Source organism: Mus musculus, chromosome 13, assembly GCF_000001635.26.
Source record: "Mus musculus strain C57BL/6J chromosome 13, GRCm38.p6 C57BL/6J".
Taxonomy (NCBI): Eukaryota; Metazoa; Chordata; class Mammalia; order Rodentia; family Muridae; genus Mus; species Mus musculus.
The window spans coordinates 52,232,048-52,245,334 of NC_000079.6; the positions used below are offsets into that span (position 1 = coordinate 52,232,048).

The 13,287-nt window shown below is 44.5% G+C and overlaps 1 long non-coding RNA gene across 2 annotated transcripts; it reads left to right on the top strand.

The window, feature by feature from the left end:
- Positions 1–1,782: 1,782 nt before the first annotated feature.
- Gm33116 lies at positions 1,783–12,987 on the top strand. 2 transcript variants are annotated; one of them, XR_382372.2, is made up of 4 exons: positions 1,783–2,206; positions 2,898–3,037; positions 3,556–3,660; positions 12,872–12,987. It is a non-coding gene; the product is annotated as a predicted gene, 33116 (long non-coding RNA). The 2 variants fall into 2 exon arrangements; XR_001780948.1 differs by lacking the exon at positions 1,783–2,206 and having other exon boundaries at positions 2,430–3,037.
- Positions 12,988–13,287: the final 300 nt, after the last annotated feature.

Consider the following 13,287-nt stretch of genomic DNA (forward strand, 5'->3'; position numbering starts at 1 on the left):
CCACCAGCCCAGGGATGGTACCACCCACAATTGTCTGGGCTTTCCCCCAGCAAACATTAAGAAAATGCCCTACAGCAGAATCCTGTAAAGGCATTTTCTCAGTGGGGGGTCCATCCTTTCAGTTTGTGTCAAGCTAACACAAAACTAGCCAGGGTATAATTGAGATAGAAATTTTAATTGTATATTTCACTTTTATGGTTTTGTGTGTGTGTGTGTGTGTGTGTGTGTGTGTGTGTGTGTGTGTGTTTGGAGGCTCTTGTTATGTAGCACAGGTTAGCCTCAAACTCATGATCTTCCTCTTTAAGTTTCCCAAAAGCTAGTAGATAGTTTTTCACTTTTATGCAAGCTTCAAAATTCAGGATTTTTTTTTTAACCATGAGAGCACCTTCATTAGGATTAGTCCTATTTCAAGGACTCTGTACAGCTTGGCTCATGACAGTGTATGGGCTGAAAAAGATATGTCTCACTGCTGTGGGTTCTGTTTGTTCCACTCTGGTTGATAGATACTGAACATATACTATAGAAAAGATCAGTTAACTAATGTACTGTGATCATGAATGTCTTTCTTAAGCATACTTCTTTGGACCTGGCATAGGAAAGGGAAAGTTGAACATAAAGGAAAAACCCAGTGAGAGAGTAGAAATGACACAGTGGCTAGATAAGTTTTAGAAAGTATTTCAGATTTTCCCTCTCCCTCCCAGCAGAGACATGCAGCTCTGTGGCTGAGTGGTGTTGGGTTGGACATGTGATCTGAAATGGTAGCATCCATTCAAGAACAGAGACTTAAAGAGACCATACACGGTGGTCCCTGTACCATTGGAGCTTGCAGAGAGCATGCCAGTGACCACCACTGCCTTAAAAACCGATGCCGGGCACAGGGCAGTGAGCTGGGTCCGGTACGTTGTCTAGCCAAATCCTGCCTATGTTAGCTTACTTGTCAAAGTTCAAGAGTGAGGGATATTTAAATCAATATTACAAGAGGCTGAGGATATGGCTCAGTGGCTAATGAGAGCCTGAGCTGAATCCCAGCTTCCATACAGAAAGCTGGGTGTGGCCTATAACTTTGCCCTGGGAGGCGGAACCATATGGATCCTGGGAGCTCACTGGTTAGCCAGTCTTGACTAAAATGGTGAGTCTCAGGCTTACTCGAGGGAATAAGGTGCTCAGCAATCTCAGGAAACACCTTGATGCCAACCTCTGATCTCTACACGTCCGTGCCCCCCACGGGCAATACACAGGTACAAACATACATTGGAACGCTGCTGACTGTGCGGTTGCTGGTTAGGCAGACTTGTTCGCTGGTACAAACCTGACTGGAAAGCAGTCAAAAGCAGATGCCAAGGTCAGTGGGCAAAGATGGAAGTGCTCTAGTTAAGCGTTGGCAGCAAGACATCTTGTTCCTTGATTTCTCCTCAAGAGTATCCTAGCAGCTCCACAAGGAGCAGGCAGGTTGGGGATGATCATTCTGAAATTCCAGGCTGGAGGGAGAGTCCCTCCCATAAGGCCCACAGCTCTTGTATGGAGCGATCACACACAAACATGTTCTCATGTTCTTGATTGTCCCTGCTTGGAGAGGCCATCCCACATTCACTGAAAGGTCAATAAGCTGGAGCAAGCCCATCACATGAAGGATGAAGGCTGGGCTGGGTTGTAACATTATTTTGGTTTGTTTGTTTGGTTGGTTGGTTGGTTGGTTTTTCGAGGCAGGGTTTCTCTGTGTAGCCCTGGCTGTCCTGGAATTTACTCAAGCTGGCCTGGAACTCAGAAATCTGCCTGCCCTCTGCCTCCCAAATACTGGGATTAAAGGCGTGCTCCACCACTGCCCTGCAGGTAGTAACATTGTAACAGGGCAATGAACCTTCCATCAAGACCAAGGAGCCACTTAGTTACTGATAATAACATTTCATGAATAGTGTTAGTACTTCAAAGGATACAGATTTTAAACATGTTTGAACAACAACAGCAACATCATTAACACCTCCTACTATTCTAGAGATTGGACGAGCTCCATTTGTTCTTTCTGGAGATGTCTGCAGGAATAAAAATGCACAGTTTCGAAGGCCAGTGAGTAAATGTCATGGGAGGGAGTCACGCTTCTTCTCTGTATTCTTAGGTCATCTGGATGAGCAAGTCTCCCAGCTGGAGCTGTGTGTCATTGTCAAGGCAAACTGCCCAACTCATTCACTCCAGAGCACCGCTGGCTTCTGTATGTATTCCAGCTTTCTTTGTAGGATTCCTGGAAGGATGCTGTCAGTGCTGCTGTGTCCCTTAGAAGGGTGAACGGCCAGCCCCAAGCAGAAGCCACCTGCTCAGCAAATGGGGTGGGGGGTGGGGTGGGGGAGGGAGGAGCTGCTCTCTGAGGACCTTCAAGCCACAGTTTCCTATGCCATGAGCTGGGCCAGGAACCCATGGAAAAGTAGGTCAGAGAGAAGGAGCTTTGGAGGGGTGAAGGAGGGAGATCAGCGGAGAACAAAGAAGATCTCCAGGGCTCTCTGGAGAGCCAGCTGCATCTGTTCTTCCTGTAGCGTGACTCAGTGTTGCTCCCAGCAGGGTCTACTGTGGGGATCTTCTGATTTTTCCATCACTCTCTTGGTCGTTACGACGTTTTATGAATTTGGAAATGTCCTTGAACATCAGATGCTCCTGCCTCTGCTGCTCATGGGCTGGGCTCATAGGCATGTGCCATCATCACTCCTGTTCTCATGCAGTGCTGGGGGAATCAAACTTAAGGCCTTGTGCATGCCAAGCAAGCAAGCACTCTAGCAATTGAGCTACAACTCCAGGTCCCCTGTGGGTTTGTTTATTGGTTGGTTGGTTGTTGGTTTTTCCACTGTTAGCAGCATGTAATGACATCAAAACTTGTGTCAATTGCTGCATGCCACAATGACTTCTATCAGAGCCCTGGGCCAGGATGCCACCTTCCTTGCCTCTTAAGCAACTGGATCACTGCTATCCATGGAGAGCAGAGACACTGAATGTCTCCTGGGTCTAAGCCTGTCACTGTAGCACCTCCAGTCTGACCGTGGAAGCATTATGGGTAAGGGTTCCTTATTAATTTATATGATTACTGAAGTCAGATTGACATGTCTGTGACCCTCATCTCAAGCTTCTGCTATCCTGAAAGATATCTAAAGATTGCCTTTAATCAACATTTTAAAACAAAGGCTTTCAAGCATGAAGTTGTGTATGTGTATGTATATGTATATATGTGTGAATGTGTATAAGTGTGTATGTGTGTATATGTATACATGTGTATGTTTGTATGTGTATACATGTATATGTGTGTATGTGAGTGTATGTATGTATGTGTGTATGTATGTGTGTATGTATGTGTGTATGAGCATATGTGTGTATGTGTATACATGTGTATGTGTGTGTGTGAGTATATATGTGTGTGTATGTGTGTGTGAATGTATGCATGTATGTGTTATTTCAGTAGCCAGTTCTATTGTGAATATACTTATCGTGGCTTCAGTGAGGGGATTAACTTAATACTAACATACCAGTTGTTCTGTTTATGTTGCTGCTGCAATGACAAATATCCTGACCATACAGTTCCATCCCTGAGAAGATCTCAGCACAGGGACTTGAGCAGCCAGGCACGTCATATCCAGTGGAGAGCAGAAAGGGACACACCCGTGTTGCCTGCTCACTTGCCAGGTAGCCTTTCCCTTTCTTATACAGCTCAGGGGTGAGCCCCTGAAATAGTGCTGCCTAATCCTGAAGTGCTCGCCTTCCCACCTCAATTAACAACCAAGACAGTCCCCACAGACGTGCCCTCAGGCCATCCTGCTCTAGGTAATGCCTCTCTAAGACTCCTTTGTCAGGTGACCCTAAGTTGTGTCCTGTTGACAGTGATAACCAACCAGTACACTGCTTCTCTGACAAAGAGTTACATTTGTATTCAGAAAGAAATTTTCCCCTGGGAAAGCTGCCGTGCATAGCCTGTGTGGGAACGCAGGGGCATCTCGTGAACGACAAGTCAACTGACAGAAGCCTTAGCTTTGATGCCCTCCAGTCCTGAGTACCCCTACTGTTCTCGATTCTGATACCAAACAAGGGCCAAACTCTCCGGGGGCTTCAAATTCCAACGAACTGGGACCCCAGACACATCCTTTTCTTGGCAGCCTACTTCATTAAGCCTCTGATCCCGGAACCCACTGTGGCAGCTGGGAGCATGACTCAGCGATGAACGCACCTCCTCTGACTGGATTCAAGTCAGGAAATGCTATTGCTGTTGCCTGCGTTGTATTTATAGGAGGCTGTCAAAACAGCTGTTGATTAGCCACGTAGAATGGGACTCCAGGAAAACGAGGTCACAAGCCCTGTTCCTCAGGCCCTGGCTTCTGAGGAAGTCAAAACCAGTTTCGTTTCTTGTAGTCATGACAAACATTCCTCGGACAGAGGTGGTGCCTCCATGCTCAGTGTGGTGATCTCTCTCTCCTTCAGTTATTCTGTGAGTGTTTGCAGCTAACCACATAGCTTCTGTGGAAAGCCAAGTTAGACCCCAGCAATGCCTCTAGGAACACCTTCTGTGCTTTTCTTCTTTTCTGGCCTCAGACTCTATGGATGTATACATGCCAGGACTCCAACTGCTCAGGGGGTCGTCCCTAGTTAAGCTAAGTTCTGCATCTGTAGGTATGAGTACTCTACACTTTATCTTGCTTACTTGTGATCTCTCTCTCTCTCTCTCACTCACTCACTCACTCACTCACTCACTCACTCACTCACTCTGTGTGTGTGTGTGTGTGTGTGTGTGTGTGTGTGTGTGTATGTGTTGGTTGAGTATGTGTGCCTTTGTGTATGCACATGCACACATGTGGAGTTTGACATCAGGTATCTTCTTTTATCGACCTCACCTTATTTTTTGAGGTCTCTCATTGAGCCTGGAACGCTCTGGTTTTACTAGACTGACTAGTAAATTGGTCAGCAATTGGCAGGGTGTCCTTCTGGCTTTATCCAGTACTCCCAATATGGGGGTTACACACAAGCACCACCACAACAGGTTTTTTTTGTGGGCTCACTTTGCCAGATAAGCATTTCCCAACTCCACCATTTCCTTTTTAGCAGAGATACCTCTGTCTCAAAGCCTCTGTGTCTGTCTTTGTCTCTCTCTCTCCCTTTTGTTTCTCTCCCTCTCCTCCCTCTGTCTCTTCCTCCTTCTCACCCATCCTCCCTCCTTCTCTCCCTTCCTCCTTCTCTGCATTTCTCTCTCTCTCTCTCTCTCTCTCTCTCTGGCTTTGAGCTCTTTATATAAACCAGGCCGACCTCAAACTCACAGAGATCCATCTGTCTCTGTCTCCCAGGTTGGGATTAAAAGCCACCAATCCTGGGTCCTCTGCTCATTTCTTTAAAACTCACAACTTTCACTGCACTTGCCAGTGAGGACAAGTGTGTAATTCGCTTAACTGAGACTGCCACAGTCCTTCTGTCTTCTCTCTGGCTCGGTTTCTACATGCACATCATTTATGCTCTTTGCTTCGTTGCTATCAGGTGTCTGAAGCCCAAATCTCTGGAGAACCCTGTTGGCCAAAGCCATGCTCCTCCTTGTGGGTCATGGAAAGCTGTCCTCTTTCTCCTGAAGGTCATAAGCCCTATCAGGAATCATTCTCTAAATAAGGTCCCTCACTGCTGTTAATGGCTCCTTGTAGTTGCCTCTTCAGGTTGGGACTGTCGTCTCAAGCCACCCCACAGCTTTGCATAGTTCTCTTATACCCTGTCTGTATTGTTAGTGCCAGTCTTTCTCTAACTACTTCGTGGAGCCTGTCTTCTCTTTCCCACCTGGACTCTGAGAGAAATTAGCAGCAAACACACCTTCTCTAGTACCATCCTAATTATTTCTGCTGTCTCTTTGTGGGGAAAAAAAGAGACTTGTAAGATTCCTGATGTAACCAAGAATACACCTGTGCTTATGTCAGTGTGGAAACATCATGATGTGTGCATGCTTCTGTAGTCAGAGAAATAAGGAGTGGGAGAAAGAGAGAAGGCTCTATGCTCATATTCATTGTGTAACACCCACCACAGCGCTATCTAAATGATGATGAATGTCTCAGATCACAGAGGAACTTTCATGCATCATGAAATTAGCATCATCAAAATTATAAATACTGTCACTACGTTACAGGTGACATCTTCCTTCAACCCAGCAAAAAGAATCAAGGGGAAAAAAATAACACCTTAAAGATCTTTGCATCTGTCTTTTTGAATAAATGATGTCAGTTGTATATATTCAGGAAGCAGTGCATCAGAACAGATTTGTGGTACATCACAAATGAAAGCAAAGTGACAAGCTGAAAAATCACCCCAGTTTCAAGCATCCTCAACCCAGCATGGGTCAGAGAGCCTCAGATAGTAACAGATACATGGTACATCCTGCAAGGGGAAACTGTGGCATCTGTAGTTACAAACCTAGGGGTTATGACTGAACAAGGTTAACAATCATGAATACTTCAGTTGGCTACAGATACTCAGTGTATCCTGAAGGGGGTGCTGTGCCTTCTGGGGTTTAGGGTATGGGGAGGGCAAACTAAATGATTCTCTATATGGCTTGAAAGTATGTGGACTCAGGTGAGATGTTACCTCCCTGATGACTCAACTCAAGGAGAGAAAAAGCCTTTGAGGTGGCCAGATATCATGGAAGTCTAGATATCTCAGTCTTGGATTCTCAGTATCCTATTCTCACAGATCACTGCAAAAGGCTCTATTGAAATCTGGTTGGCAGTGGAAAAGAGATGGGGCAACTGGTCTACCTACTAGATGCTCTGCTCATTGAAGGCAAAAACTAGGTATGAAATATTTGAAACAGGGACCTGGGGAGATGACTTAGTTGACTAAGTGCTTGCCTTGGCAGTTTGAGGATCTTAGTTCAAGCCTCAACACCCACATAAGAAACTAGGTGCGGTAGTGTATACTTATAATCCTTGTGCTTGTGAGGCAGAAATAGAAGGATCCCTGGATACTAGGAACAGAATAAGCAAGCTCCATGTCCCAGTGAGAGATCCTGTCTCAAGTAACAACAAAAACCAAGCTGAACAGTTTCTAAGGAATAATACCCAAGGTTGTCTTCGGGCCTGCACATGCATTCACACACAGGTGCATAGACATTTGCACACATAGAGACATGCACAAACACAAATAAAATGTTGTCTGGGGTACCAAAATCACCTAAACTATTCCCTATCGAGCATCCCAAACTTAGGACTTGGAATTTTGAATATGGCCATATCTGCTGTCTTGTTCATTAACTGGTCATTCATTGGCCTTGAGTTGCCTGTTGACTTTCTGTTGACAGTCTTGAGGTTCCCATTTCTTCTGGCGTCCATCACGTCCTGAGAGTGACTGTAGAGGTCATGGCTTGAGGGGGAGAAACTAGAATGAAAAAGGCAACATCAAGGCCATGTGTGATTTAGAATTCTGGTGATAAACTTTAAAGTAGAGTTGGAAGCAAAAGACCTCAGGGGCAGTGAGATCTTTAGTGGAAAGAAAGATTACCTTCTCCTCAGTCCCAAGCAGTTGACCTGATTCTTATGTGCAAGCTAGATTTTGAGAAACATTCACCATAGAGCATACTCCAGACCGGTGTTCACTCTGAGCTACAAGGACTTGTTTCTACTTACTTGATGGGTTGAGTTAAGAACTCTGTGAAAGAGTATCCCTTGGTGTGCTGGTTAGTTTTTGTCAACTTGACATAAACTAGAGTTTCCTGAGAAAAGGAAAGTTCAATTGAGAAATTTCCTCCATCAGATTGGCTTGTGGACAAGTCTGTAAGGGCATTTTCTTGGCTGATGATTAATGTAGTATTGAGTCATATAAGAAAGCAAACTTAGCAAGCTATTATGCAGCATTTCTTCTTGGTTTCTGCCTTTAGATTCATGCCCTTGGGACAAGGGGCTATGATGTGGAAATGTAAGATGAAATAAATCCTTTCCTCCCCAAGGTGAATTTAGTCAGGTTGTTTTTTTGTTTGTTTGTTTGTTTGTTTTGTTTTTTTCATATCAGCAAAGAGAAGCACACTGGACACTTGGATTCTTAGTACCAAGGTTTTGGATTTGATAGTGTAATTTTGATACATGTCTAAGCTACAGAACAGAGTAAAGCAAGAGGATTTTCAATGTCCTATGTGACTTGTTCCTATACATTAAGAGACAACTTGGGCCGGGCGTGGTGGCACACACCTTTAATCCCAGCACTCAGGAGGCAGAGGCAGGTGGATTTCTGAGTTTGAGGCCAGCCTGGTCTACAAAGTGAGTTCCAGAACAGCCAGGGCTATACAGAGAAATCCTGTCTCGGGGGGGAAAAAAAAGACAAATTGAGCCCATGCCCTTCTATAGTGGGGGAAGGACAACAAGCTTGCCTAGTCTTCCTCGGGCATAATTCTTCACTGTTTGCCATGTGGTGTTTTCTCTTCAGTGCTGACCACTGTTTCCATTGACCACATAAATAGTAAGCTGGGGTCTAAAAAAAGCAATGCACATAAAAAGTCACCGAATTGCTTGTTGAATCTGGAACATTCCTGCTGATAGATGTGAAAGCTTTTTCCCACTGCAGCTAGGTGCAGGAATTCAAAAATAGAATGTATTCAATTTGACATTGTTTAGTGTACTCTAAAAATTCTCTTGAAAAAGATGTCTTTGGGCGTGCATCTGTGAGTACACAATAAACTTCAAAAAAGGACAATATTTCCCAGGAAATCAAAATAGACATGTTTGTCATTGTTGCTATTTATTCATGTTGGAAATCTGTCCCTCTTTATCTGTGATTATGTAACATCCCAATCTAGGCTTCCAAATGCCTATGGCAGGCCCGGTCTCTCTCTCTCTCTCTCTCTCTCTCTCTCTCTCTCTCTCTCTCTCTCTCTGTGTGTGTGTGTGTGTGTCTGTCTGTCTGTTTGTCTGTCTCTCTTTCCCTTGTTCCAGAGATCCACATCAGAAGCACCCCCTCCGCTGGCAGGGGGTCTGAGATATTGCTGACCGCTCTCTATTTTGATTGGTTAGCTATGGACCTTCATTGGGCACTCTGGGCCACTGAGTATGTATATCTTCATTCCTCAAGCTACATATTCTAGAGACATGAAGGGTTTCAGAAGATATGGAATTTAGACAATACTCCAAGAGTGATATAATCTGGGATGTGGAGAAGAGAGCCACATGTGAACAGGTGTGATATAAAATCTCAGAGGTGTTGATGACCAGACAGTTTGCCAGCAAAGCCATGAAGGCTACTTACTTCATGGGGTACAGTGTTTGGAGAGGGTGAACTTCGACTTGTGGAAGTGGGGAAGTCTTCTGAGAGCCATATCTAAAAGTAAAATGGCTCAAGTCTGGAAGTAAAAGAAGCCAGCATCTCAGGTGATGACCACTCAGGCACACCCAGGGTATTGAGAGTTGGTGGCACTCAGGATTAATTCAGCAGAAAAGGTCTGGTTGGATGCCCAGATATAAAATCATAGGAGAGAACGGGGTTTAGCTGTGTCTTGTAAGTGTTCTATTGCTGTGATGAGATGTCATAGCCATGGTGACTTTTAGAGAAGAAATAATTAACTGGAGCTTGCTTACAATTTCAGAGATTCATTCTATTTTCACTATAGTAGGAAACATGGCAGTAGGCAGGCTGATGCTGAGGAAGACCTGAGAATTCTAAACCAGGCTCTCCTCAGGCAGAGGAGGAGATTGGCAAGAGAGAGAGAGAGAGAGAGAGAGAGAGAGAGAGAGAGAGAGAGAGAGAGACAGAGACAGAGACAGAGACAGAGACAGAGAGAAAGGCAGAGAGAAAGACAGAGAGACAGAAACAGAGACTGGATCTGGCTTGGGCTTTTAAAACCTCTAAACCAATCTCCAGGACAACAATGCTGTACCTACTCCAACAAAGGCTCTATCTCCTAATCCCTCCTGAGTAGTTCCACACCCTAATGACTAAGCATTCAAACACTCTGGGGGACATCCTTATTCAAACCACCACATTCCACTCCCTTCCCCCATAGGCTCGTAGTCATATCATAATGCAAAAAAAAAAAAAAAAATACATTCAGCCCAACTTCAAAAGTCCCTTTAATCTATAACAGCCTTAACCCTGTTTAAAAGTTCAAAGATGAAAGTCTCTTCTGACATACAATGACACAGGATGTATTATCATTCCAAAAGGGAGGACAGGAAGCATAATAAGATAATGACAGAAACAAAACTGAGAGCCTGCTGGTAAAACTGCAAATTCAGCCTTTTCTTGTCTGATGTCAACTCACTCTTCAGATCTCCAACTCCTTTCAGCTTTGTTGACTACAACACATGTTTCTCTCTTGGGAACAGTTCTATTTCCTGTTAACGGCTCTCCTCAACAGATATCTCATGGCTCTGGCATCTGCAGCATCTTGGTGTCTCTAACCAAATCCAGACTTCACCTTCACAACTTCACAGAATGGCCTTTCTGGCTCTCCATGCATGGATAGCCCTGACACATGCCTGGCCTCAGTAGCTGTCTATAGCCATGGAAACACCTTTCTTATGTCCTTTACTCTACAGCTAGAACCACATGTCCAAAGCTGTCAAGTTGTTCTGCTTGCCCAGAGGTCACTACTCCCTTGAATCCTTTTAGCACCAGGCTTTCCTTGAAACTTCTTATCTCCTTGAGCTTACTTGACCCATTACTCGACCTAGTGCTCCCTTTCTCCTCAAACTCTACATATTTTTATTTTTTTTTTCTTGCTCAGCTAGCTCCTTTATTATATCTGCATAAGACTGGCCGTTATTAACCACATGACAGAGTCAATACGAGGCTGTCTTGAAATCTCCTCTGCCAATGACATTAATCCAAAACTCTTTAATTTGGCTTCAGGCAGATTTTTTGGAGAAGGGCAGAAAGTAGCTATGTTCATTACCAAAATATTACAAGAACAGCCTCTAAATCACTTACTAGTATTTTTCTCCTTTAGAACCTCTTTAACTGGGCCATAACAATCTAGATTTCTCTCAGCACCCCTGTCTTCCACATTCTGACTAGTACAGCTTATTAAGCCCCACTTAAAGCATTCAACTGCTTTCCTAACCCAAAGTCCCAAACTCCACACTTTGCCACCAGCAGCATGGTCAGGCTTGTCATAGCAATAACTGACAACTGATATCAACTTCTGTCTTAGTGTTCTATTGCTGTAAAAAAGCACCATGATTATAGCAACTCTTATAAAAGAAAGCATTTAATTGGAGCTGGCTTACAGTTTCAGAGATTTAATCCATTTTCAACATGATGGGAAGAATGGTGGCACACAGGCAGACATGGTGTTTGAGAAGTAGCTGAGAGTTCTACATCCAGATCTACAGACATCAGGAAGAGAGAGAGAGAGAGAGAGAGAGAGAGAGAGAGAGAGAGAGAGAGAGAGAGCAAGCCAGCCACTGGGCCTGGCTTCAGCTTTTGAAACCTCAAAGTCCACCTCCCAGTAACACACTTCCTCCACGAGGCCACACCTACTCCAACAAGGCCACACCTCCTAATCTCTCTCAAGTAGTTCTACTCAGTGATGACTAAGCATTCAAACATATGAGTCTATGGGGTGGGGGCAGTCATTCTTATTCAACCACCATAGGCTGGATTCCATTAATGAGGCTTCAAAGTGAAGAAATGAGAAGGCTGTATGAGTCAATAGATTGGGGTAGGAAACAAAAGAATAAAGGAAATCACAGGATACATGAAGAACAGATCCATAGAGGTAAGCTAGTGTATACAATCACCAAGAGTACGTTGAGCAGATAGGATTGCAAGTGTGTACATGGGCTAAGCCTGCAGGTGGGTTCATGGGCTATGCCTGCAGGTGGGTTCATGGGCTATGCCTGCAGGTGGGTGCATGGGCTATGGCTGCAGGTGGGTGCGTGGGCTATGCCTGCAATTGGGTGCATGGGCTATGCCTTTGGGAATACTTAGACTCCTGGCCACCTGTGGGAGAAGAATCTTCATCAAGCTGCAGAGCTAAAGGCTGTACTAGGACATAACTGAAGAAGCACAGGTGACAGGAGACAGCTAAAGAGGCTGTCAGCACAGTTTGTGGACAGGCAGGGGAATCAAGGTGCTCCTGTGAGGGGGACAGGGGGCCCAATGTCCTCAGAAAGGTCCTGAGTGTCCATACAGGAGACAGCATGTGTGTCAACCTCTTCCTCACCCATCTGAGGGGCTGTTCTGATGTCATTTCTTTGACTATGCCCTTCTAATATATGTGGGCTGTCCAACTATCCCAAATACACAACTTTAGCCATCCTGCTGGCTTGAGATTCATGTGTCTCTGTTGTAAAAAATATTTCATAAATCCCCACACAGGGTTTCTTCCTACTTTAGAACATTCAAGTTCCTGGATGAAAAACACACACCCAGCCTTTATATTTTTAAATATGCCTTAGGCAGCACAATAGCTGGGCAACTGCCTGCCCTCCATGCTGTTAGAATCCCCTTCTCTACTGATAACTCTGTGTTACTGCTTACTAATTTCTATGTTCCATCTGGGCTGCTCTTAACTCCAATTGGCTACCCTGCATGGCCAAGTTTTTTAATGGCTCAACTATTCAATTGCAGCTCTCCTTCACCCTCCTGTACTCTTCCTATTCCGTGGTGGCTCCTTTCTTCCCCTCCCTTCTTTCCCTTGGGGTCCCCACCCTGGGAAACCTAAACCCTACCTATGTCTCTTCTCCCCAGCCCTTGGCTGCTGGCATCTTTATTTACCAATCAGAATTAACTGGGGGCAGGGTCACTCAGTGTCTTTTTTTGTGGACTCTGTCAGCTTTGGGGGCAGTTTTGGAGGGGATCGAAATTAGCATTAGAATACAGCAGCATGAGGTTAACCCACTATATGTCTCAATAAAAAAAATCTTATTGCCCTTGTTTTATATCCCCATAGCTGCTTCCAGCTGCCTGTCTGATGTCACTGTATGCATGCCTAGGGACATAATACTACCAGAAGATCCAGCAATACCTCTCCTGGGCATATACCCAGAAGAAGTTCCAAATGGTAATAAGAACACATGCTCCACTATGTTCATAGCAGCCTTATTTATAATAGCCAGAAGCTGGAAAGAACCCAGATGTCCCTCAACAGAAGAATGGATACAGAAAATGTTGTGGTACATTTACACAATGGCATACTACTCAGCTATTAAAAACAATGGATTTATGAAATTCTTGGACAAATGGATGTATCTGGAGGATATCATCCTTAGTGAGGTAACCCAATCACAAAAGAAGTCATTAGATATGAACTCACTGATAAGTGGATATTAGCCCAGAAACATAGAACACCCAAGATACAATTTGCAA